Raw genomic sequence first — 20,354 nt, forward strand, 5'->3', positions numbered from 1 at the left:
TACCTTACCTACCTAACCTTATCAGCCGATGGACGCCCGCTGCAAGACATAGGTACTTCTACATATGTTTTCTGTGACATAGGCCTCTTGCACGGACTTCTAAAAACAACGTCTCAGCCAGCATCCAACGGCTCGCTGCAACCCGCTTGATGTCCTCAGTCCACCTAATGGGGGGTCGACCCCCACTTAACCACACCTAACACAATCGTTTCAGATTCCTCCAAGTGGAATATTGGTATATTTAAAAGATAACATATGGTAAATATTCTTTAAATTAAAAAAAAGTCTAAGTCTAAAAAGCACTAGTCGCCCTCATAAAATTCGAAAGTTCCCCTCTAGGTTCCCAAAATCAGATTACTTTTATCTTACCCTTTGAAACAAAAAAAATAACTATTCAAATCGGTTCAGACGTCATCAAGTAATCGCGTAAAATACATACTTACAAAAAAATTATAGTACCTACAGTTGAACTGAGAACCTCCTTCTTTTTTTAGATGTGATTAAAAAGAAGTTCAGGACAGACCTTCAAAGTAAGTTAAGTACTTACATTTTATAAAAGCTAAAAGTTTGTCCTGTGTGCCTAGTGGGAGATTTCAATATTTTCATACTGTTACTATCGCGTTAACGTAAACGCGAATTATATGGAATTGAAACAGTTGTGCAGTAGTGCCACTAGATGGCGCTGTTTTAATTCCTTACAAATTCGCCTTTACGTTAACGCGATCGTCACGGTATCAAACTGCCATTAGGCCCTCTGCTGGCTTATTCACTATTTTGATCTCTATTATCAACTTATTAAAAAATTTTAATAAAAAAAATTTAACCGACTTCCAACTCAAAAATTAACCTAAACTAAAAAGCAAAAACTCTCAACTTATTAAAATAAAGAACTAATCACTGGACAAAATTCATCTACATACTTTATGTATTGTTATCCACCGGATGACATTTGTATTTTGTATCATAGTGAGACATTTTGTCAATTGATTAGTTGTTTATTTTAATAGGTTGATACTCGTAATAAATACTAAAATAGGAAATACGCCAGCTGCTCCTTTTTTTTTTTTTTTTCATTCATCATTCGTGAGTTCGCAAGTTCATGAAGACGAACTTCCAGCCTTTATAAGATGTCTGGCTATTAGCTAGCTAGCTGTCGCTCTATTAGAAAGCAGACGGAATAGTATACTCTCCAGTATCGTCTTGTTTCGGAAGCTGGGCCTGTAGCCATGTGGCAACTCGATTTCCTTTCTACAAAATCTAACGCTTCGAAAATTAAATAATGTATGGGGATTACATTAATTATCGACAGGTCACGTGATCAAGATGTCGATTGGATCTCTTTCTACGATCGCAAACACTTCGAAATCTAGAAAAATGTATTGGAATGACAGATCTTGATCACGTGACCTGTGCAGCAAATGTCATTCCCATAAATCTTTCTAGTTTTCGAAGCGTTAGCGATCGTAGAAAGAGAATCGACGTGCCACTTGGCTACAGGGGCAGGCCCTAAATAGAGAATAGTTTATCTATACTATTATTATAAAGCTGAAGAGTTTGTTTGTTTGTTAGATTGAACGCGCTAATCTCAGGAATTACTGGACCGATTTCATAAATTCTTTCTGATTCTTTCAGATAGCCCATTTGTCGAGAAAGGTTATAAGGTTATAAGGCGTCAGCTAGTTTTCTTATTGCAGCAAAATGATGAGATTCTGTTTAACATATAAAAATTCTTAAATTCACCCTAACCCGGCACTTTACAACAAAGGGAAGACCGTGATATTATCATAAAACCCGACACCGCTCGTCCCAGCGGGACTAATTAAATTTATTAGCACAGATTCAAAGGGCTGCGAGTATTTGTGACAAAGGATTCACCGGTAGCGAATTATCAAAAACACCATGTGTCCACCAATACGTATCTCTAGGGATACCCTGTGATAATTCTACGAGAACTTATATTTAGCTGCAGGTAACGACAATGATTTATAAAAAAAAATCTTTTTAATTTAAAAATGGAACGGACTTAGTAGACGTATTTTAGTTATTTTGATTTTAATACAAAATTACTAAACCGATCTCCACGAAAATGAAATGCGACTAATCTGGAAGTAGTATACTCTTACTCAAACAAAAAAAAAATTTTTTCTCTACAAGTTAGCCCTTGACTACAATCCCACCTGATGGTAAATGATGATGCAATCTAAGATGGAAGCGGGCAAACTTGTTAAGAGTAGGATGAAATTGACACTCCTTTCGGTTTCTACACGACTTCGTACCGGAACGCTAAATCGCTTGGCGGTACGTCTTTGTCGGTAGGCTGGTAACTAGCCACGGCCGAAGCCTCCCAGCCAGACCTGGGCCAATGAAGAAAACCTCAATTAACCCAGGCGGGGATCGAACCTAGGACTTCCGTCTTGTAAATCCACCGCGCATACCGAGGCCGTCAATTTTCAAAATTGGTTAATAAATGACAAAGTTATGGAGTAACATACATTAAAAAAAAACGTCGAATTAAGAGCCTCCTCCTCTTTTTTAAAGTCAGTTAATAAATAGGTATGTTGTGTATTTCATGAATTTTACTCTAATACTAAAATAGAATAATGCTTAAAACAAATATTATGTAAATATAATATTCTACTACTTCCGAACACTTCTGGATTCTTCTAGAATTATAGCTTGGTAAATTCGTTCGTAGCACTCCCGATGGTCAGCGCGGGCCGGGAGGGGGTAGCGATGCCCCGCGCGCACGACTTCACACCCACGCAGTCCTTTCCCCCGTCGCCCGCATATCATGGGAGTGTCATCAAAGAACTTGCCAAGCTATACTGACGAGCTTGTTCGTGACTGCTGACACTGTACCGGAAATCGGAATTGAAACTATTTGGATGCTGGCGGATCAAGACCTTGCTGTTTTTAAGTCCTTCATCATCATCATTACCGGAACGGTAAATCGCTTGGCGGTACGTCTTTGTCGGTAGGGTGGTAACTAGCCATGGCTTTAGCCTCTCAACCGGCTACTGAACCGATTTTAAAAAGAATTTCACCAATGGAAAGCTACATTATCAGGGAGTATTATTAGGCTTCATTCTATACCCGTATCCTAACGAAAACGGGAAATACGAGTGGGTAACTGCAGGATTCAATTATTATTAATATACCTACATATATTCTGCAAAAAAGTTTTAATTTCTACAATAACAAACACGCCGAAAAGACAGCATTAAATTGATATAATTGAGTGAAATTTTCCAGATAATTTGGCATTATACCCTCAGCAAACATATGTCAGTATTCACCCTTTATTAGGTTTGCACCCTCGGCGGCTTATTACAATAATTGAGGGGGAGTACCAATCAAGTGTTATTTTGCGGATTTGAGAACTTAATTTGGTTTAATGTCTTTTGATCTTATCTATTTTATTTTTTTATATTAAAATAGCTCTTTAAATTAACAATCACTAGCCCAATTAGCTATTGCTATTGTTCGTACAACTTAGAAATCGTAAAACCGAGGGGTATCTTCTTCTTCTTTCCTGGGCCTTTTCCGCACTTGGCCTACCCTAGATGTTATATATCTTAAATATCGTCGTCATCAACACATATTCGGCTTACTGCTGAGCTCAAGTCTCCTCTCAGAATGAGAGGGGTAAGGCCAATAGTCCACCGCGCTGGCCCAATGCGGATTGGCAGACTTCACACACGCAGATAATTAAAATAATTATCTGGTATGCAGGTTTCCTTACGATGTTTTCCTTCACCGATTGAGACACGTGATATTTAATTTCTTAAAATGCACACAACTGAAAAGTTGGAGGAGCATGCCCCGGACCGGAATCGAACCCACACCCCCCGGAATCGGAGACAGAGGTCATATCCACTGGGCTATCACGGCTTTTTTTATCTTTATATAAAATATAAATTATTAGATATTAGGTAATATCAAAAATTTTAGGGACTCGGAATCGAATCCATGCTTTTTTTGTTATAGGGCCGGAGTGATCTGAGCGCCTAGTGGCAGTTTGATACTGTTACTATCGCGTTAACGTAAACGCGAATTTCTAAGGAATTGAAACAGAGACATCTAGTGGCACTACTGCACACCTGTTTCAATTCCATATAAATTCGCGATTACGTAAACGCGATAATACCAGTATGAAAATATTGAAATTTCCCACTAGGCACACTGGACTAGATCGTACCTTCGTTAATTATGATCATGTTAAAACAACAAAGCGAAAATTGTATAATAATCGCAATGGCTTAAACTCAGTTTACTTAAACCAAAAAACAATAACTCCTTTATCCAGTAGCAATTTTTCACCCAAAAAACAACTAATTAACCTCTGGGTTAATGTTGCGCGTGCGCTGTCACAGCGTGACGCCCCTGACAGATTTATTGTCACAAAAACTGCTCATCCTCTCTCTTCAGCATCACATCACAGAATAATGTGGATATACATACCTTACCTAAGTATCTACCGAATAGGCCAGTTGACACTATTTGAATGTTCCTAAGTTGATCATTATCGTTCTACTAGATTGAAAAACAAATAATCATATTTTTTTAAACCGTGATTACATGAAAATTTTTATTTTTAAATATTTATTTATTTAACAATACGAACTAAAACGCTGTCGGTCATGATGTTCTATATTTCAACTGTTTCTTCAACTAATCCTTTACCAACCTCACAGATTAATCAATAATATACAGATGGAGCGTACGGAACACGACGGTATAACCTCCCAGGAGTATGAAGAATAATTGTAACAAGTTTCGTGAAAATCCGTCGAGTAGTTTTTATTTCTATAACGAACATACAGACAGACAGACATATAGACAACAGTTTTACTGATTGCATTTTTGGCATCAGTATCGATCACTAATCACCCGCCGATAGTTATTTTGGAAATGTATTTCATGAGCATAATTGATCTCTACAGATTTATTATAAGTGTAGAAGATAATGTTAGTCTCGTTGGTACAGTTGTTTATGTGTCCTTGGATCACGACGTTCTATGTTCGAGTTCTGCGTAGGAGTTTTCATTCTTTCAACTTCATTAGGCAATTAAAAATATTGCCGTCAATATTAGACAATTTAAAAAATTACAAAATGGCGGAGAGTACCTCTACCAAATAACGAAGATTAAGTACTGCTTTAAGCATAAGTTTCAAGAATCTTGTCGTCTTATCCATAACAACTCTACGTAATACTTAACGAGTAGGTTAAAAAATAGCAATAGCCTAGTAATGAGGTGTCGTGTGACCTTAAAAATATGAAAAATACCAAAAAAAGAGACTAAGGTAACGTCCACATGTATGACATGACGTAAAGTAACCCATCATTGGGGGTAATAGTACAGTAGGTACATTACGATTTACGCCAGTTTACAGTTTTACCATACATATTGTAATTATCATTTCAATGATTTTCATCATAACCAACTTCCAGCTTGCTATAAACATAAATTCAACTTGACTCTGTTTTATGTAGCTACCACCATCGTTATAAATTCAATCATATTGTCTATAAATGCCAAATTCTCTGTTGAAACCTTCCTAAACCTGTATGTATCTAGACGATGGCTCTTTATGAGGTAATTTCGGATGTGGGCCTGCACTTAAATAACTCTTACTACTTACTAAAGTGTGAGATGTAGCTACTTTCGAGAATCAATAACAACAGAAACATAAACTATAATAATTATTAACTATATTAAAAACTAGCGGACGCCCGCGACTTCGTCCGCGTGAAACCCTTTACTACCCCTACCCCTGTATGAAGAATAATTGTAATTTTTGTTAAAAACCGTCGAGTAGTTTTTGTTTCTATAACGAACATACCACGCCATTGAAGCTTAAATAATTGAGTAACTTCTCCCATTTTCCCAACATTTTCCTTCACTGCTCTGCTCCTATTGATCATAACGTGATGAAAAGTATACTATAACCAGCCCAGGAGTATGAAGAATAATTGAACCAAGTTTCGTTAAAATCCGTCGAGTAGTTCTTGTTTCTATAAAGAACATACAGACAGACAGACAGACAGACAAAAATTTTACTGATTGCATTTTTGGCATCAGTATCGACCACTAATCACCCCCTGATAGTTATTTTGGAAATATATTTCATGTACAGAATTGACCTCTCTACAGAATTATTATAAGTATAGATAACCTAAAATTAATTCCAAATTATCTATGGAAACCAAAATTACACGAGTTAAGCGACACTTTGCTTTTAACTCGGTAACTTTAAGAAAATGTTGCATATGTGGACGTTCCCTTAGAGTCTCCGTTCCCTACACAAAAAGGTGTTAGGAAAGAATGTCATGCGAAAATGTCGATACGATGTCGTTATTGGTATATTTTTTTGACGGCAATTTGTTAAGTTTTTTGTTTTTAGAGAATCTCTAAAATTTCTCAACGTGTTCTAAAATTAAACAATTTTTTTTACCAGGGGAGGTTCTGAATTCTTCGGAATATTTTTTTCATGTCTACATGTTTGGTCCCCCTTTTGAAGAACGATTGTACTGGAACGGTCTGTAGCCTGGCGCGCCATGACAAATTGTCGACCAATAGTGCTGAAATTATCACTGTCTCTTCCGTTGCGACAGGACGAAAGAGAGAGCGATATCTCCTTTTCGGTCACTATTGGTTAACTGTCTTTTTCTAATTGTATTAAATAATGTCGCGGTTACTGGACTCTCCATGATCATAAGGTCAAGATCTGATGATGAGGTCCTAAAGAAATCCATAGAGTTCTTGAAATTTTGTTTTAAATTCTTTATTTATTTAAAACAGGTCGACAACGGAACCTTCTATTGTCAAGTTGGTTAATAGCTAATTTCACTAATAATGGAATCTCCAATGTGTTGTGTCTTCCACCGCTACTAAACGAGTTGTTCTCTTGTTACTGCTCGTTATTGAGCGGTTCTTATCTGTCCGGTGTTGAGTTTCTGACACCGGAATGCCACTATACAGGGTGCTCGGGAATATTTCCCATAACTTCAAGGTGTTGACGAGTCCACTAATAGGAGCCGAACTGCATAACTAAAAAATCAAAATCAAAATCAAAAATCATTTATTTCAAGTAGGCTCAGTTTACAAGCACTTTTGACACGTCAGTTGACTATTTGTAAAGATTCTACCACCGGTTCGGAAGGCAGGTTCTGCTGAGAAGATACCGGCAAGAAACTCAACAGTTGCTCTTTTGAAAAAGTCATACAGTATTACAATTTACATTTGATAACAATTAAATTACAATTTCTTATAGTTTTATTTCCTGTGTGAAGGTGGAAGCTGATCCAATGGCCTCCAAGCACCTTTGTCGTTAAGGAACTCATCAATAGTGTAGTAACCTCGACTAAGTAAATAAAAACTATTTATGTTTTCATACAAAATAATTCATATAATCACACTTGAGACTATCACACTAATGTTATAAAGGCGAAAGTTTGTGTGAAAGTGTGTAAGTATGTTTGTTCCTCTTTTACGCTGCGGCTACTGAAGCGATTTTGCTGAAATTTGGAATGGAAATAGATTTTACTCTGGATTAACACATAGGCTACTTTTTATCCCGGAAAATCCACGGTTTCCGCGGGATTTGAAATAAACTGAATTCCACGCGGACGAAGTAAATTTTGAAATATAAATTATGAAAAAAGGAGACCCGTAACGTTTGGGGTTTTTATGAGTTTCACCGGCTTCACTACGCTTGTAAAGACTCGTTCTGGATCATCTTTATTCTGTGCTTGCGGTACATTAGCTTTTATTTATACTGCCCACGAAGATACGTAAGCTTCAAATCATGTTCTCATATTAACAAATAGATTCATGTGACAGTTGCATTTCACGCTCCGCCAAACTCTCATAGGCGTAACGCCGGGATTGTTTCGTAAATAAATATTAATTCTTGCTCACGGGAAATCTGTTTATCATAATACTAAAATAAATAATTGATAGATTAAACAGATGTCCAACTAGCAAGGTTATTATGTAACTCGGTGTGCCATTCAAGTAATCAGTCACTACATCGTTTTTTATCGTACTTTCGTTTTTTCAATCTTCTAACATTGTGTTTTCAACGAAATGACACAATAAACGTCATGTTCCGTAAAGTAACTTTAGTCTAGTAGTGGTATTAACAGGTAGTGTAATGTTATTTTAACGAAAAACTGATATTTACGTAATTTTGTTGAAATATTCATGTTAGACGATAGTTAAAAGATCATTGCCAATGAATGACCAATGAAATATTATCATAGAAATAACTGTCATAAATATTATCATAAAAATCATAGGTATTCACAAAAACCAAAATACGACAACCGGTGTAGTGACTCATTGTTTGAATGGTACACTGAGATACATAAGGCCACTGATGGTCAGTGGAAAACTAACGTCTTTAAACAGAGCTACGCTTATCATCATCATATCAGCCGATGGACGTCCTCTACGAGTACATAGGCCTTTGTAGGGACTTCTAAACGTCACGCTCCTGAGCCGCCTGCATCCAGCGAGTCCCTGCGACTCGCTTGATGTCGTCAGTCCACCTGGGGGGGGTAGACCAACACTGCGCTTACTAGTGCAAGGTCGCCATTCCAGCACGTTGGCACCGCAATGTCCATCGGCTTTTCGAACTATGTGCCCCGCCCAGTGCCACTTCAGCTTCACGACACGTTGGACTATGTCGGTGGTTTTGGTTCTTTTGCGTTTCTTCCATTTCTGAGTCGATCATGCAGAGATACTTCTATAGCTCGTTCCATCGCCCACTGTGTGACTGAGCCTTTTTATGAGGAGCATAGTTAGTGACTATGTCTCAGAACTATAGGTCCTCACTTAACAGAGCAGGCAAATGATACATCGTACGAGGTACCGCCTTGTCTTAATTAACTTGTTGATGTTTGTGTTAAGCTACATGAGCAATTACACAGGTATGCCTTTCAAATCAGAACACAGCATTGCTGCGTGGCGGCAGAAATAAGCATGGCAGTAATGCTTCCCCAGACAAACTTTGTCACAAAAAGCTCATTTAACAAAACTCTACTCCTACACCATAAGTTATTTACACGCAAATTAATTGTCAGAGGAGACGCTCTTAGTTATTCTCATTCCGCCCACCTTTTCTGCTTCTGCCTTCGGATCCCATCAGGCGATGCTTCTGCGCTCGCCCAAACCCCCCGGCGACGCCGCTGAGGTCCCCCAGAGATAAAGGAGCCTACGGCACTTACACAATCAGAAAAAAAACAAAAAAGTATATTAGGATTTATTTGGTTTAACTAAAATAGTAGCCCATATACCTACCTATTACCTATTTACTTTTTATTGATAAAGACTAATTTAATATGACAGACATTTCAGTAAGTTTTAGGGACAATGGTCCCTAAAACTTAAAATTAAATGTGTTTTTCTGCATTTTTTTAATGAAGTTGAGACTGTTTACACCTAATGTTAATGGAGCAAAAAATCCGATCAGATTATCTGCACTTCATTATCTCGAAGTAAACAAATTCCACGCTGGATTACACAAATGTTCGCTAATCCCAACAAAATTATCTGTAAAACCTTTTTTTTTAATTGCAGCGCAAAATGTGTGCTAATCTTTATTTGAAATAATATGTATTGCAAAACATACCTTAATACTTTCACTTAAAGTTGTATTTAAAAAAAAGTAATAACAAGTTTAGCGATGTCAAATTCAACAAGCGTTCTAAATTCAAAAGTGATTCGATGTCGAATCTTCGCGCGCTAGACGTAAGTTTGAAATTGGAACATTATTTTTTTTTGTCAATAAAGTGAAGGAGCAAAGGCGTGACAACATTAATCCTCAGTTACGAGTATCCGAACAAAGGGCACAATAGTTCGAGGGCAAAATGAACAGCTCCATTGTTGTTTGACACTGTGCGTATACGCAATCGAAATTTTTGACTGAACACACTTGGTTGATTGAGTGACATAGCGTTGCAATTCGTAAATATTTCACTAATTATTCTGTTGCTCTCCAATATTAAATTGTATTGATGATTATCTCTTTTCCATAAAAATCATAATGAGTCTAGATTTAAAACAAAGTTAGATGAAGGTAGGAGAAACATAATATGAGTATAGGTAAATTAAATGCAGTAGAGATGAGAACAGGAGTATGAATGTATATAAAAAAATAGTGTAGTATGAGAACGTCGTGGTATAAAAGAAGATGTAGTGACTAAAAGGCTAAGATAATAAGAGAAAGGAATGCTTAGATGGATTGGTTACGTAGAGAATATGAATGATAGGATAATAATAAAAGACAAAGGGTTAACGGAAAAGTTGAAAGGGAAAGGCCAAGGTAAACGTACCTGGATCATCAAATTCAGAATATTTTCAATACAGGACAGGTTAAGAGGACCCTAAACCGACGAAGTTGTATGAAAGGATTCATAGGAATAGAAGCAAGGCGATAGGCAAGGTCTCTGCCTACCTATACGGGAATAAGACGTGATATCTATCTATGTGTGAAGAGAAGGCTGACATCACATCATTAATTGCAATAATTGAACGAATTTAGTTACAATTTATTCAGAATATAATCCGTTAATCGTCGAGCCCTTTTGTTAAGTACATTAGTCAAATGAATCTTGTGACAGTTGTATTTCACGGTACGTCAACTCTCAGAGGTGGAATACTGCCAATATTAATTCTTAGTTGCCAGTGTATAATATTACTACACATATATCAATATATCTATACTTCTATAATAATCTATAAAGCTGAAGAGTTTCTTTGTTTGTTTGATTGACTGAACGCGCTAATCTACTGAACTACTGTCGGAACTACTGTCTGAATCGAAAAATTCTTTCAGTGTTAGATAGCCCATTTATCGAGGAAGGCTATAGGCTATATGTTATCCCTGTATTTCTATGGGAACGGGAACCACGCGAGTGAAATCGCGCGGCGTCAGCAGTTTCAATTATAATATGCATCTTTATAGCTATAGCGTAATGAAGAAGAAGAAGAAGAAGAAATATACTTTATTGTACATTAAAAACAAAAATAAACAATAACTTATAATAACACTTAGAAACTAATGTACAAATGGCGGTCTTATCGCTAAAGAGCGATCTCTTCCAGACAACCACTGTGCCTTTACGGTGTCTCTGTTTCGTGCCATCTATGATTTTATAACAGATATATTTATGGCACGCGCCAGAAATCATCATTACATCCCATCGCCATAGGCATGATAAGTGCAAGCCTAAATTTTTATTAAAAAAAAAAATATAAATAGTCGAGGTTCAATATTACGCGCAGATTTGGGTTCCGTAGTTCTACGTCATAAATGTCGAATAATGTCAAGTTGCAACTGATCGTCACTCAACACAACAATGGCGTCGCATTTTGTCGCACAATCTGGTTACAACAATACAAATGTTGCGCATTTAATCCCCTGCGGCTTGCACACAATGTGCAATGTTCAATGCAAGCTCTATAGTCTATGGAAGCTCTGTATTAATTTCTCAAGGGTCTATGGTACTTGATGTTATAGACGAAAGGAGTTGAATTGATTGATTTAAATATAATACTAGGTAATGGAGTTCGTGTGATGGTTTTCTGCGTGATCAAATCAAAAATGAGGAGATCTGTAGAAGAACCAAAGCCACTGACATAGCTCAGCGAGTCATCGGCTTTAAGGGCAGGGCAAATAGCCAATGGACCAGTGGCGGATTCAAAAATTTGCCGCCAGTATGCTGTTGAATTTTTGCAACCCTACTGAACTCTGAAATTCGATAGGTGTTCTAATTTGCAATCAATACATAAGTACCTTAAATTGTGTCAATAAAATTGCAAGTTTTAATATTTTAGTAAGACTGTATGTGTATAAGACTAAAATATTAAAACTGTCGTTAGATTTTCTTTATTTCTGTAGAACAGAAAGTTTTTAGGTCAAATTTGCCGCCCTCTAAAATCTGCCGCCCTAGGCTCCAGCCTACTTAGCCTACTGGATACTGGTGAATCCACTGCAATGGACGTTGGGGTCCGAAGATGCTGGAATGGCGACCCAACACCGAAAAGCGCAGTGTTGGTCGACCCCCCATTAGGACGATCGAAGACATCAGGTGGATTGCAGGGAGCCGCTGGATGGTAGTGGCTCGAGACCGTGGTGTTTGGAAGTCTATGCATGATGCCTATGCCCAGCAGTGGACACCCAACGGCTGTTAATGATGGTGATGATGGTTCAGAGCTTTATCTCTTCTTTTATACATTAGGGATTCTATACACAGGACTGTGAAGGGAGGCCTGACCCTGTAATGAGCCGTTAAAAATACCTGATGATAATGTGAGAATAGTGAAATTATTAAGGAAACAGATCTTTTTAACATAAACTTAAAAATACTAATAAAAGTATCGTGAGAGCGTGAAGATTTCGAGTTTCGACAAATCGTTATCAGATTTTGACAGTTTTGTTTCGAACACCTGTTTATCACTAATCTTTGCTACTTTTCTGTTTTTATTGTTTGCTAGCTTGGACTTAAAATAAGTCAAGATTGTCTCATTGGTCCAGTGGTTAGCCTATGTAACTTCGGTTTCGGGTCCGAGGTTTGAGTCTTATATCGGGCTATTATAATATCACAGAGTGAGTCTTTACAAGTAACGTGTGAAGCCGGCGAAACCCAAATAACATTTTTTTTAAATTTTAAATTTTCAATAAAAATTCCGAGCAAAGAGTTAGAAACTTGACGGAGTCACAACCCCATGCCACTTTGTGCGGAAATTTGTTTATCAAGAAGACATGCGGCTTTGATAATCTATTTATAAAATACAAAAAAGTTTGCTTTAGAAGGTAGCCCTTGACAACAATCTCACCTGATGGTAAGTGAGGATGTAATCTTAGAAGGAAGCGGACTAACTTGTCCGCCGAAGGAGGAGGATGAAAATCCACACACACTTCAGTTCAAGCAAACCCTGATAACAAAACTAGTTTATAGTAGTAACACATTGAAAGGATAAACCGAAATTCCTTTTTTAGCACATCCTTTGTAACACAACACCTATATTGATCACACCTGACTGTCTAAATGTGTTGTGATTGGTGGAAATCTCACTGAGGGTGAGCGTGCTTTATTCTGATTGGTTGTTTCAATATAGGGGTGTACCCACGCTTGTACCGTGGTCTCTGAAAATTGTTGTATTTTAACATTTAAATGTAGAAAGAGACAAAAGTAATTTGGTTCTCATTTCGCATAAATCTATAAAGTGGTGTACATTTCATAAATGGCAAAATTGTCGACCCTCATTTGGATTGGAGAAGGAATTAGTAGGTATAATGCCTACCCTAGTTAAATACTTATGCACACCACTCAATGTACATCGTACTAATATTATAAACGCGAAAGTTTGTATGGATGTCTGTTACTCTTTAATGCCGCAACTTCTGACCCGATTTGGCTGAAATGTAAAACGAAGATAGATCATACTTTTGATTATTACATGGGCCACTTTTTATTAAAAAATGTTTTTTTTTTAATAATTAGTAGATGTTAAAAAAGTTAAGTGAATGGGAAGGGTATTTGTATGAAACTCAAAAGCTAAATAATTAGCTAATACGGACTCAAAGCAAACAAAACCTAACTAACTATTCAAGTAAAGCAAAACTGTAGTATTTTTAAGTTTTTTTGTATATAAGTGTTTAATGTAGAGATTTGAGTGATTTTGCTTTCCTTAGGGAAATAATGTCTTCTCATCCTCGTTCATCTATCTCTTTTTAACAAAGATCGATAGGTGTTCAACGTCGCAAGCCAAGTTATATTATCTCTATGGATGTACTTTGTACAGTTTACGGTTTCAAGTTACTTTAACTCGAGCAACACCTCTGGAACTCTAAGAGTAGACATAGATCACATAGCTGCATTCTTCAGATAGGTATAGTATGCACAAAACATCTAGTTAGCTCTGAAGTTGTAACACAACTGCACAAGTGCACATATAGTACAACCTCGCTAAGATACACTGCGTACTTGCGTATGACACAAGATACACAGCTGAATATATTCTTTATTATGGTCCACCTGCAATGAAAAATAAATATTATTATGGTAAAAGTTTGTGTATATGTATGTGTGTATGTTTGCTACTCCTATTCGTTGTAAAAAAACAGAATTTGCAGCGTCAACAACAAACAGCGTCTGCTAGTTTACAAGTTACACTTATGTAAAAAGCCAATCTCGGAATAGATTTACAATTTCTTACATTATTATGTTTGTCATGAAGTTTGTGATGATACCTAAGTTATGAAACTAGAGTTTTAAAGTCGAAAATTGGGTTTGGGTTGATTACTTTGTAATTTATTTTATACTCAGATTTCTTGTATCAGATTTAGATATGCATCAAGCAATAAAATCCCAGTCTACACAGCTAAATAGATATTCATTGGACCCACTGGTCCAGTATTCTGTAATAATTATATCTTCTCCCCATCTAGAGCGGTGCACGTCAATTCGGTTTCAAGTTACTTGCGCTTATTAAAGCCAGTGATTTAGGGATGATGGCACCGTTTGAGGGATCAACGTACTTTTTTATTATTTATACACGCTACACATACTAGGTACTAGCTAGCTAGTCCTCTCACTGGTCGAAGTTCGAAAGTAATCAGTATTGAGGAGATTCGCAGACGAAATTGCGATTTAGGTCAACGAGTCGCAAAGGAGAGGTTGCAATAAACTACCTAGTTCGAAGAGCTAGGACGTTGGTATCTAAGTTGCTGGAATGGCGATCCCGCACCGGAAAACGTAGTGTTGGTCGACCCCCCGCTAGGTGGACCGATGACATCAAGCTGATAGCTGGGAGCCGTTGGATGCTGGCGGCTCAAGACCGTGGTATTTGGAAATTCTTACAAAGGCACATGTCCAGCAGTGGACGTCCATCGGCTGATAATTTATTTATACTTTATTTGTACATCACAACATAAAAAAAATAACAAGAAAGAAAAAGTATAGCATAGCAGTAGGATGCAAAAGACGACCTTATCGCTACGTAGCGATTTCTTTCAAGCAACCTTGATAATGTTGTTGAAAGTTAGAGGAAAACAATAAACATTACATCTTATGTTTGTTGTAGGCTCTTCTCGGACCTCGGACCGGAAAAGGAGAATATTTCACCTTCCACACTTACACCTATTTGAATCTTTCTTATTTTTTTTATACTTAAAGCAGAACATCGAACACTATATTCAAATTTCATCTATCTCTGCTAATTGAGATCGCATTGGATAACAAAATTAAGTGTACGCAGCATTTTCGCCTTATTGATATTTGTTTACATAATCTCTATATGATCGCAATCAAATAAGGAGAGCGGTGCCTTTGACGGTATGTGGTCTCCATGGGCGGGCGTTGATTGGCGCCAAATGAATTGAAGCATTGTGCTTACTGCAGGTTACACACTTGTGAAACACAATAAGTGGTATGATGCAATCTATTATGTTTACCCATATAAGAAATCTACATGTTTTAAGTCTCTGGCGTACGCTTTTTTAATAGGTAGGTACACTGTCAGCTTCCCCGTACCCATATTCGGCTCACTGCTGAGCACGAGTCTCCTCTCAGAATAAGAGGGGTTAGGCCAATAGTCCACCACGCTGGCCCAATGCGGATTGGCTGACTTCACACACGCAGAGAAAGAAAATTCTCCGGTATGCAGGTTTCCTCACGATGTTTTTCCTTAACCGTTAGAGACACGTGATATTTAATTTCTTAATATGCACACAACTGAAAAGTTGGTGGTGCATGCTGGATCGGATTCGAATCCACACCCTCCGGAATCGGAGGCGGAGGTCATATCCATTAGGCTATTACAGTCATCCTGGGCTAATTACGGTCATCAGTTTTCCTTTGGATAACATAAAATTTAAAATTTTGAAAAACCCCTGAAGGTCATGAAATTATTCATTACACTCTCGATCAAGTCATCAATATTCTCTTTCAGTGCGCTTTCGTTTGAGACCCCACTAGAGTATATTTGCAGACATTCGGTTATTTTCCCCCACTTTAACCCCCCAGATAGTTCCCTAACCCCCTAAATTGAAATCGCTTCATACGTTCGGGAGCTATGGTGCCACAGACATACTGATAGACAAACAGACACGTCTAACTTATAACACCCATCTTTTGCGTCGGGGGTTAGAATACTGTAAATTGCCAATTTTGTATACCTATTAAAAGTATATATATTATTGAGACTGGACTTTCCGGGATAAACGGTCTGTATATTGCTCAATAACCTTCTCAATGTCCCATTAAAATCGGCTTAGCCATTTCAGAACATTTAAAAAAAAGTTCGTTTGTTTTATTAAGTGATTATACAAGCACTTGAGAAAACAGTAATTTTAAAGTCACTGACAGACAATTCTATTTTATTTGTAGGTATACGTATTTATGTATTGATTTATTAACAAAAAATGTCATAATTGTTTATTGTGATAATTTAAAGGATTTGTGACGGTTACAATATCAATCCTTTCCCAATTAAAATACGTTACTTTCCTTATTACCTACTTATATTAAAGCACATATAAATACATATTTTTTTTACAATACAACTGACTTAGCACATTAGGTAAGCAAGTAAAACTGTAGGAAAACATTAAAAAATTATTAACTTTTCATTGTTTATCACTGAAAAGATTTGCAAAGTATCCGGAAGTGACGTCATTAGTGTGTGAATGAACGATATTATGCTCTGTGGACGACCTAGATAAACTGTGGATTGTGCTAGTTGAGTGAACGTAACGGCATTTTGCTGACTCAATTATGATAAAGATAATGAACTTTTTCCCGTGCCTTTGGAAAGAAAAAAAAATATCTTTATTTATTAGTTTTGCCACAAAACACAATATACAGGATTACAAATTCAAATTCAATAAAGAAATAACCTGCGAAAGTAATGATCGCAGATACCCTGTTACTTTTACAAAATTGCTTTACTATTAGCATACTCTTAATCTATACTAATCTATACTAATATTATAAAGAGGTAAAGTTTGTAAGTTTGTAAGTTTGTCACATTTTTTAAATGGGGTAATCTTCGGAACTACTGGTCCGATTTTAAAAATTCTTTCACCAGTAGAATGCTACATTATCGGGGAGTGCTATAGGCTATATTTTATATTGGTATCATATATATTAGCCGAGTTATCACAGTTTTTGTCATACAGGTCGGACTGAAAATCCTCTTAAACAGACTTATTCGCATGCGCTGCCTTAACTATTGTGTAAAATTGAAATTAATGTATGGAGACTTTATGTATCTTTAAAAGTTCTACAAAAAAGTCCGCGACACCATATATCTATCTTCTATATATTAGCAGATATAGTACCTTTTGTGTTTTAAAAATTATTAATTTTATATACTTAGGTTTACGTCATTATTTATACAACTAAACTTTAATCCTTATTAAAATAAATTATTTAATAATCACAAGGATATAATGGAGATAAGATTTGCCCTTTACAGTATGTTAATTACTTTAATAGGTTCGGAGATAATACAAAATTTCTAAAAGACGCAGAAATTCCGCTATATGACGCCCGGCGCTTTCATTTACGTAGTTCCCGTTCCCGTGTGAATATGGGGATCAAACATAGCCTATGACACTCGCAAATAATGTAGCTTTCTATTGGTAAAACAATTTTCCAAATCGGTCCACTAGATCCAGAGATTACCTCCTACAACCACACGAACTTTACCTCTTTATATTATTAGCATAGAAGTCTCTATTTCTCTTGGTCATACCACCACTCTCGAAGGACTGGACCGATTTTGCTAGGGGTAGGAATAAGATAGAGAAGTTACAGGGTAGGGTAGGGTTAGAGGTAGGGTAGTGGTAGGGTAGAGGTACAGGAAGGATAGGGAAGTGGTAGGGTAAGGGTAGGATAGGCGTGAGATAGGGGTACGGGTGGGATAGGGGTAGGAAAGGGATAGGGTGCGGGGAGGGTAGGGGTAGGATGGGGGTAGGGTGTAGGTAAGGTAGGGGTAGGTTTGGGGTAGGGTAGGGTTGGGGTAGTGGTAGGGTAGGGGTAGTAGTAAAGTTGACATCGAAATTTACGCGGACGAAGTCGCGGGCGTCCGCTAGTTTATATACAATTTAAAAAACTGTCATCATCCCTTTTCCTAACAAGTTAGCCCGCTTCTATCTTAGATTGCATCATGTTCATCCGGTGAGATTGTAGTCAAGGGCTTGTAAAGAATAAAAAAAACCTTTCAATATATTGATTTTATGTTTGTAACACCTTTTTTCTTGCTAATTAGATGCTAATTAGGTAAAATTCTAACATAGCGGTTTTTTTTTTCAATTTCCATGGAATCCAGTCCGCAAAAGTTCACATGCATCGTATATCAAAGTGGTCGCGTAAAAAAACAATAAGTTTTGTTTGCTGAAGCACTTTTTATTTCACGCTATCCCGTTACAAAACATTTGCGCTGTTTTGTAGGTACTTTTAAAATAGTTTGTTATTATTTTAAAAAGAACTTTACATTATCTTTTGACTCGCTTCTATTAGCTTCTCTTGTGACTATGTATGTAAGAAAATCTTTGGAAAATTTGACCCACTTCCCGGTCGTCGATTAGGATGAAAGGGGCCCGTATACAACGTCGGCCCAGGGAACCCAGGTATACCCCGTATAAAAGTATATGGAGATGATGATATGATGTATAAATGAGGATCTGGTTAAATTATTGGCTTAATAAAAGTATGTTACTTGATGAAAAATACAATTTTTATATCACTCTTCAAGAGCAAAGATTCTAGGGGATGGCCATTCCCCTTTGCACAGGCTCTGAGTTCTGATGACAAAACATGCATTACAAAGTCAATATGGCGGCCTCCCCAAGATGGAGGACTGGCTGTTTGTAAATCCTCCCCCATGATATGGACATCAAATGAAAGGGTTTGTCAGGAATACGAAAAAAATAGTCCCGTGACTTAAATCCAATATGGCAGACGTCCAAGATGGCGGAAAATTTTTAGTTTTTTTTAATATTCGTGTTATTGTTGCTGACAATCGTTTAGTAACAAAAAGAAAATATAAAGAAATCACGTATCGTAATCACGACAAAGCCTAATAATTATAATTCTGTTTTATTTTGATTGCCGACATTGTGTACTTATTAGGTATACCTATCATCAGCCCAAATTTGCCTTTTAAAACGGCCCACTTGTGGGACAAGTCATAAGGAGAGATTTTATAGAGCTTAGGCCCTCCGAGATGCTACAATGCGGGTCTATATTAATGATGGTTCTAAATTATGTGGTCTATAGCCGTCCGAAGGCATAGGTCATATTCACTGGGCCATTACGTTTCAAAAGAGCTGTGGGTACGATTTACTCTCCCCAAAAATTTAATAGGAAATTCATTAGTTTTATTAATTTATATCTCCGAAAAAATTATTAAATAGGATTTTTTTAATAAAGTCTGCTTCTTAAAGTTATACATTGAAAGGTCGAAGGTTCTCGCGAACGAAGTCGCGGGCGTCTGCTATTTTTTATACAATAGAAAGAATACGTAGATACGGGGGTATCAAGTTTTTTTCTCACGTCTTTATACCTGCGTATTACGAAATAACATTATCGCAGTATTTTATAAAATTTCGCCAAGTAGTCAGTTTGTCTTGTGCTTTGTAAGATAACACGTTCGATTCCCACAGTGCCTTCAGCTCACATAGATAATATGAAAAAAACATATTTTCTGCCGACGATACCTATAATAGGTATTTTTTACAAGTTAGCCCTTGACTACAATCTCACTTGTTGGTAAGTGATGATGCAATCTAAGCTAGAAGCAGGCTAACTTTTTAGGAGGAGGATGAAAATCCACACCCCTCTCGTTTTTATACGTCAACGTACCGGAACGCTAATCACTTGGCGGTACGTCATTGCCGGTAGGGTGGTAACTAGCCACGACTGAAACCTCCAACCAGTCAGACCAGCACGGCTATTCTAACGATGTTTTGTATAACTCGCAAGTGCGAGTTTCAAATTCACCGCTATCTTTCTCATTCTATAGTATCGTGTTAGAAAGAGAGATGGAGGTGAATTCGAAACTCGCATATGTGAGGCGACCCCGCACCGGTAAGCGCAGCGTTGGTCGACCCCCCACTAGGTGGACCGAAGACATCAAGCGGGTTGCAGGGAGCCGCTGGATGCTGGCTCGAGACCGTTTTGTTTGGAAGTCCATGCAAGAGGCCTATGTCCAGCAGTGGACGTCCATCGGCTGATAATGAATGAATGAATGAACATGTGAGTTAAAAAAATATCTATCTATCTCAGAATAGCCTAGCTGGCTAGCCAATTAAGAAAACCTCGATCGAAAATCAGCTTT

General features: G+C 37.2%; 1 protein-coding gene across 1 annotated transcript in view; it reads right to left on the bottom strand.

Moving 5' to 3' along the window:
- Nucleotides 1-20,354, bottom strand: part of LOC112058104 (uncharacterized) — a 120,930-nt gene that overhangs the window by 44,001 nt on the left and 56,575 nt on the right. The gene's annotated exons all lie outside the window — the stretch shown is intronic.

Source organism: Bicyclus anynana, chromosome 18, assembly GCF_947172395.1.
Source record: "Bicyclus anynana chromosome 18, ilBicAnyn1.1, whole genome shotgun sequence".
NCBI classification, from domain to species: Eukaryota; Metazoa; Arthropoda; class Insecta; order Lepidoptera; family Nymphalidae; genus Bicyclus; species Bicyclus anynana.